This window comes from Hyperolius riggenbachi, chromosome 2 (genome assembly GCF_040937935.1).
Source record: "Hyperolius riggenbachi isolate aHypRig1 chromosome 2, aHypRig1.pri, whole genome shotgun sequence".
Taxonomy (NCBI): domain Eukaryota; kingdom Metazoa; phylum Chordata; class Amphibia; order Anura; family Hyperoliidae; genus Hyperolius; species Hyperolius riggenbachi.
The window spans coordinates 512,171,815-512,179,210 of NC_090647.1; the positions used below are offsets into that span (position 1 = coordinate 512,171,815).

Genomic DNA, 7,396 nt, shown 5'->3' on the forward strand with positions numbered 1-7,396 from the left:
ACACTGGGGTTTTGGGTTGGGCTGGACATTCTGTAACGATTGTGGAACTTTCCCCGTGATCAGCGCACAACGCGTGCGCTGACACGGCGGAAATCCTCCACAAGCGTATAATTTGCAGGAACCCAGCAAAAGGTGCTACGCACCCGTAGAGGGAGAATTCCTGTCGGCAGATGGCGCTGGGGAGTGCAGAGGAACCAATCCTCTGTACCTCCACAAATGCCAGACAGGAATTGTACAAAACGCAGAACGCAATCGCAAGAGAGGCGATTGCGAATGAGAATGAGCAAAGGGACAGGTTGTATGTGTGTGTGCCAATCCAATCGCCACCCCGCAACCGCACACACACACACAACAGCAGATATGAAATAGGAATGCGATCGCCAGAGGTGCGATCGCCAGACAAGACACAAGGCAGATCAGAACAGAATACGAGGTTAGCAAAGGCACAGCAAATAATACAATGAGGAGATACGGAAAATAACAAATGCTAGCTAACCGCGAACACTGCACTCATTCGCAACAGTGCACGCGGTTATGCGCGGTCTCCATGTGATAAGCACAATAGAGACAAGCACGCCTAACTAACCATTAACAGACAAACATGAAACAGAGGACGCGAGCGCTTGCTTAACGGTTACCTCACCGAGCCTCCAGCAAGCGTAGCAGACAGACACACGAAAACAGGGACAAGCGAGAGATAGGATCCACAGCACTAGCGAAAAGTGGCTAGCGCGATCCAAGTACAGAGTAGCAGAACAGAAGGATCCCCAGCGCCAGCGAAAAGTGGCCAGCGCGATCCCAGAAGACAGAACAGAAGGATCCCCAGCGCTAGCGAAAAGTAGCTAGCGCGATCCCAGAAGACAGAACAGAAGGATCCCCAGCGCTAGCGAAAAGTAGCTAGCGCGATCCCAGAAGACAGAACAGAAGGATCCCCAGCGCTAGCGAAAAGTAGCTAGCGCGATCCCAGAAGACAGAACAGAAGGATCCCCAGCGCTAGCAAAAAGTAGCTAGTGCGATCCCAGGAGACAGAACAGAAGAGATAGCTGGTAGCAACCGCTGCACCAGCTATACTCCAAGAACAGAGATCAGAACCATTTCCTGTCAACCACCATAGGGACAGGACAATGGCAAACAGGCAAGACAAGACAGAACAGGCAATACAGATAATACAATCCTAACAGCACTAGCAGGGGAGCCTAAAGCAACCCCCAGGAATTAACTATACTAGATAGCAATGGCTGACACTCCAGCAGTGTCCATCAGGAACAGAGCATGGAAGGGAAATGTCCATCAAAGCATTCTGGGAAACATAAAGCTCTTATAGTGCCAGTCATCAAAGAAGGCAGGTAGGGGATTTGCATAACGAATGTATGCAAATTCCCCAGCAAGAGAACAGACCAGAAACTTGCAATGGAAAGACAGGTCTCTGTTCCAGAGACCTGCAGCCCACAGACTAGAGGAATGGACAAACAGCTGTCTGCCTGTGCAGCCAGCTGAGCGGATCATCACAGTATGTCTCTCGGTGCCTCCTACATTGCGGTCCAAGCGGCAGTCACGTGAGTACAAACACTTCCTCCTTCAACCCGAAAGGAAGGAGGTGCCCAGCCCGCACAGGTGATTGCAATTAAAAGGATGAAATCCGGATAGCAACTATCCGGATTCATCCAAAGTTAGGATTTGAGCATCCCTGGTGATGACAGCTTGTTTGGGGGCTTTGCTATTAACTGCTAAAGTTGGCAAAAAATTACCCGAAAGTATGGATATATTACTCAAAATCAATTTATGTGAAATGTTGTGTAATCCTAATTAGAGATGTGAACGAATCCTATGTAGTGATGGTTGTAATCTGCTAAACGTGCCATTTTTTTATGCCAATGTAAACCGGGCCTTATGGTCATTTTTACTTATAAATAGTTACAAGCTTGAATTTTGATGATGCGAAATCTGAAATTCAAACTACTGTGAAATAAATTTTGCACATAGTCATACTTACAGAACCTAATTTTTCAATGATTCATAACTTTGCAAAAATATAACGTTCTCATGCCCACAGACTTCAATACATGTATGCGAAAATGTGTTTTCTCATGCTCACGTTAGTGGATTCCTTGAACAAAATTGTGCGTAAATTAGGAAAATGTTGTGAAATGAAGATTACCCATGAAACTGATCTTAATTAACTTCAAAATCGGAAATGTGAAAACTGCGTGAAAATTCACAAAAGCGAACTTACTCAACATGAGGAACCCTACTTATTAATAGTACTTAGTATAGTCCTTCTTGACACAAGTCGAAAATGGGACTCGGCCGCGGGGAAATGAACGGACATCCCCGGCAAACAGATAAAGATCAGTGTAAATAAAACTAGCGCTAAAAGCCTGTGCCGTCTTCTTCAAATATGTTCAATTGCCTCTATTAGATGATAAGGTGAATTATAGGCCTGCGAGTTGACATTCATTACACTTGCGATGTTTGGACACGTTCTGCACATTTGGGGACAATCAAGTCTCTAAGTCGATCGAGAGGAAACAGCACTACCAAGCAGAAATGTGCCAAATTACCCAGAAACAATTGAAATAGCTGGCAAGCAGGGCAGCCCGCTGATTTCCAAATAGCGTCGTTAATCTGCCACTAAACTATCATATATTTTGCTTCAATAAATTGCATGTTACTTAGAAACCTACTATTTGTATTTTGAATTTCTATATTTTTCTGCTTACTGTGAGGCTGGCAAAAAGGTTAAACTCATCTCAAAGGCTTGAAAGGAGCGAGAAAATGAGGGGGAAATTGCAGAGGCCGCCGCGGCGGGAATCAACAGGGTGACCCCATTTCCTCCGCTGATCGCTGGCAGGTGAGGCGACACTTAGAAGAACGCTTGTGATGTCATCAGAACAGCAGAATGGAACATGTGCATCTCTGCTGTACAGACATAATTCTGGCATGGAGAGACAATGTCGCGTATAATGTATTTGTCTGGTCAGGCAGGTATCCTCTTTACCTTTTACTGCTGATTTCGAAATACTACATTTAAAACAATGCTTATTATTTGAAGGAAGTTAGCAAGTTATTGAAAAAAATAGCAGTTTAGAAGAACTCATGGCTAATGGTGACTTATTTTCGTTGACATGTTTAGATAGCTTTGATACATTGAGGCTCCTTTTACACTTGCATTGAAAATGTGCATTGCAATGTGTGTCATCGCGGCAGCCAGTGTGACAGAACTGCGCATGTCCGGTTTTCTAACTATGAACCACGCATGCGCAGTACTGTCACGCTGGCCGCCGTGATGACCCGTAGTGGCCAACGTGATGATGAGGAGCTTCACCGATCAGGAAGTCAAGGGCCGACATTTAATGGGAGTGTCACTGGTAACGGAGCCACCAGAGGGACCCAGAACGGAGCCAGGAGGACACCGGGGGACCTCGCAGCCTGGGCTGGAGGAAGCCCCAAGTGAGTACCAATTTTAAATTTAACCCACTGCTCAGGATCCCTTTAATGACTAACTGTACAAGATTTCTTTGCAAGCTTTAGAAACTTTAAGTTTCTTCTTCAGGTATGTTTCAGGCCCGGATCAGAACCATTAAACTTACATTTTCGAAAGCTTGCAAAGAAATCTTGTACAGTTAGTCATTAAAGTTATCACCAGCTAAACAACTTTTGTTGTTATATCTTCGGATTCTCTCCATGACTAATATACAACTGGCATATTGTATAGGAGCAAGGAAATTGCTTCTAAAATCACTTACAAAGCGCTACCACAAAAAGCTGGCAATTGCGATAGCGCTTTGCAATTTGTAGTGGGTCCCACGCCTTAAAGCTGCATACATGAATAAAAGGCACCCACAGAAAAGAACACAAAAGATTGCCGCTAGTAAAATATCATTAATATTAGCAATATTCTACTACCGGATTTTAATAGTAAAATATCGGTAATATTTACTGATATTTTACTATGGCTAAACCTAACCGTACTTTTGCACAGAACCCTTCCCTGATAGTTACATAGTTACATAGTTATTTGGGTTGAAAAAAGACATACGTCCGTCAAGTTCAACCAGAAAATAAAGTACAACACCAGCCTGCTCCCTCACATATCCCTGTTGATCCAGAGGAAGGTGAAAAACCCTTAAAAGGCATGGTCCAATTAGCCCCAAAAGGGAAAAAAGTCCTTCCCGACTCCAGATGGCAATCAGATAAAGTCCCTGGATCAACACCACTGGGGAACCCTAACACTCTCCCGGTGGTGCCTAACCCTAAGGCCCCACCCTGGTGGTGCCTAACATTAAGACTCACCCTGGTGGTGCCTAGCTCTAAGACACCCCCCCCCCCCCATGCCTGAGCCTAAACCCTACCCCCAAGTGGTACCTAAACCTATCTGCTCCCCGGTGGCGCTTACCCTAAATACCCCTCCTAAAGCCTTACCCCACTTTCGCAAAGCTATGCTATGTGGCTATAAAGGTAAAATTTGGCACCCAATTAGTGGCAAGATGCTGCAATTTTTTGTGGACAGAGGCACCCAATTGAATCGTGGACACCGGTGGCTTGCAAAAAAAAACAAATTGCAGCATAACAGGTCACAGGGAGGGCAGTTATTCAGGGGCGTGGGCAAGGACAAGCAGCACTATAGATTGAGCACTATGACTGCTGCAGTAGTGTGTAGACAAGGGAACAGAGCCAAGATAAAAATAAGGTTTACTTCAAGTACAGAAATGATGTGCTTTTAAAGGATAAGAGTGCTGACAATATAAATGTATTAAATCATCCCCAAATTGCTCCTACACGGTTAATGCAGTTATAATGTGCACTGGGTTTTTGAATCTCTCATCATTCGTGTTCTTTAATATTTACATTTGGAAATAAGAAATGTATCCTTTTAAAGCACAGGACAGGTGTCAAACACAAGTTCCCTGGGCTAAATGCGGCCCTCCTTGCCATTTTATGTGGCCTTCAAAAGCTTCCAATGTGCATCATTGCAAGCAGCAAAAGAAAGACAGCGCCTTCCTGTCCAGAAGAACAAACTTGCAACAGTGTTTCTGATTGAAACATTGTCAGAGCAAGGGTGCAGCAATAAGGGCCCGTTTCCACTAGAGCGAACCTGCATGCGTTTTCTGAATGCAGATTTGTATAGCCAATAATAGTCAATGGGCCTGTTTCCACTAGCCCAAAAATCTGCACAGTGTGCTGTGCAAAAAAAATCTGCATGGCAGAGCCATCAGAATTCGCATACCGCAAGGCTAGTGTGCGATTTGCCTGTAATGTAATTAATACAATAGGAAAATCGCATGCATTTTCACCATGCGAATTTTCCATGCGAATTCCCGTACGTTTTCGCATAAAGCTAATGTAAAAGCACACAGGCACTGACATGGTTAAATTTGCATACTTACAAAAATACACGAAAATGCGTGTGTTTTTGCATGAAAATTCACATACAAACGCTATGAATTTGCATCCGTACGCAAATTCGATTACGTGTTTTACGCAACGGAATCGCACCGCGCCGGTGGAAACATAGCTAACTCAAGGGACATCACCTAACAAAATTGTCATTGCTCCCCCCCCTCCCCCCCCCACGATAATTGGTAAGACACAAACACACCTACACACCATCCTCACACACCCTCTTCCCACATAGCAGAGTAGTGAACAGAAGATCAGAGGAGACCTGAAGCAGCACTGGAGCAGGTACCGGTAAATATTAAACTGCTCCACTGTGCTACTCTGCAAAAGGGGGAGGGGCAGGCACCCAACGGTCGCTATAGTTACAGTTTGAGACTGTTCAATCAATGATAAATCTTAAAGAAAACCTGAACTGAACATTAAAAGTCAAAATAAACATACACAAGTCATACTTACCTCCTGTGTAGTCTACTCCTCAATCTATTTTTCCTCTCCAGCATCCTGTTTGTCCATTGTGATCAATGGAATTCTCCGTCCTCCATTTTGAAAATGGCTATTACCCCATAACAGCTTTCTGGTCAGCACACTGTTTAACTGTAACATCGCCCACTTGAGCCATAGGGAAACATGGACACATCAGTTCTCCTCTCAGCTGTAACTGACAGCTGCTGATATATAACTGACAGCAACTGATATATTTCAGTTCTGACAAAATGTTGTCAGAACTGGAAGGCATCATTATAAGAAGAAAATGGCAAGCTTCTGAGAGCAACTGATGACAAGGTAACTATGTAATGTTCATTTGAAGTTACCTCATGTGTTTATTTGAAATAATTTTACTCAGTACAGGTTCTCTTTAATGAACAATTTGGCCCACTACTTACGCTATGTTTTAGATTTTGGCCCCTTACATGACTGAGATTGACACCCCTGATTTAAAGGATAGGAATAAAGTTTAGAGTCAATTAAACACATTTTTGGTCAGCTGCTCCCACTTAACAGCCATGCTTTTGGTGTATATGCAGAGCTTCTGTTTGGGTTCAAGGTGCGTTTGTAGTTCCTGGGGGGGCTCAGCGCATCTCTGATGGAGGCCATTCGGAGGCGGCCTGGTGTTGCGCTGATCCACCTTTTGCGCAATTTTCAATTTTCGATTTTATTTGATTAGCCGCACCCAGGCTATGCATATACATAGGTTAGGATTTAGTTAGTGTTAGGCCCCTCCCATGGAGGATTGACTTCTTCGCAGTGGGAGGGACGAGTACTTAATAGGTTGCATGCAAGCTGTTAATGGAAACCAACATCCTCCTCTAGTGGTAGACGGGTCATGTGTATGCTCAGTGTGTATTCGACCCCACAAGTGGGGCTTGCACTCTTTTGCAGGTAGGCACTAGTCTGTTTTTAAGTAGCGCTGCTCATTTCCTTGCTATGTACTAATGTAATTTGTTTTTGGTCAGCTGCTCCCACTTAACAGCCATGCTTTTGGTGTATATGCAGAGCTTCTGTTTGGGTTCAAGGTGCGTTTGTAGTTCCTGGGGGGGGCTCAGCGCATCTCTGATGGAGGCCATTCGGAGGCGGCCTGGTGTTGCGCTGATCCACCTTTTGCGCAATTTTCAATTTTCGATTTTATTTGATTAGCCGCACCCAGGCTATGCATATACATAGGTTAGGATTTAGTTAGTGTTAGGCCCCTCCCATGGAGGATTGACTTCTTCGCAGTGGGAGGGACGAGTACTTAATAGGTTGCATGCAAGCTGTTAATGGAAACCAACATCCTCCTCTAGTGGTAGACGGGTCATGTGTATGCTCGGTGTGTATTAGACCCCACAAGTGGGGCTTGCACTCTTTTGCAGGTAGGCACTAGTCTGTTTTTAAGTAGCGCTGCTCATTTCCTTGCTATGTACTAATGTAATTCGTTTTTGGTCAGCTGCTCCCACTTAACAGCCATGCTTTTGGTGTATATGCAGAGCTTCTGTTTGGGTTCAAGGTGCGTTTGTAG

The 7,396-nt window shown here is 44.5% G+C and overlaps 1 long non-coding RNA gene across 2 annotated transcripts in view; it reads right to left on the reverse strand.

Annotated features, from left to right (window-relative positions):
- The window catches only part of LOC137545007 (uncharacterized), a 171,943-nt gene extending 166,257 nt beyond the window's left edge, over positions 1-5,686 (reverse strand). For both annotated transcript variants that reach the window (XR_011025966.1, XR_011025965.1), the window contains exon 1: positions 5,600-5,686. This is a non-coding gene — a long non-coding RNA (uncharacterized lncRNA). The remainder of the gene's footprint in view (positions 1-5,599) is intronic.
- Positions 5,687-7,396: the final 1,710 nt, after the last annotated feature.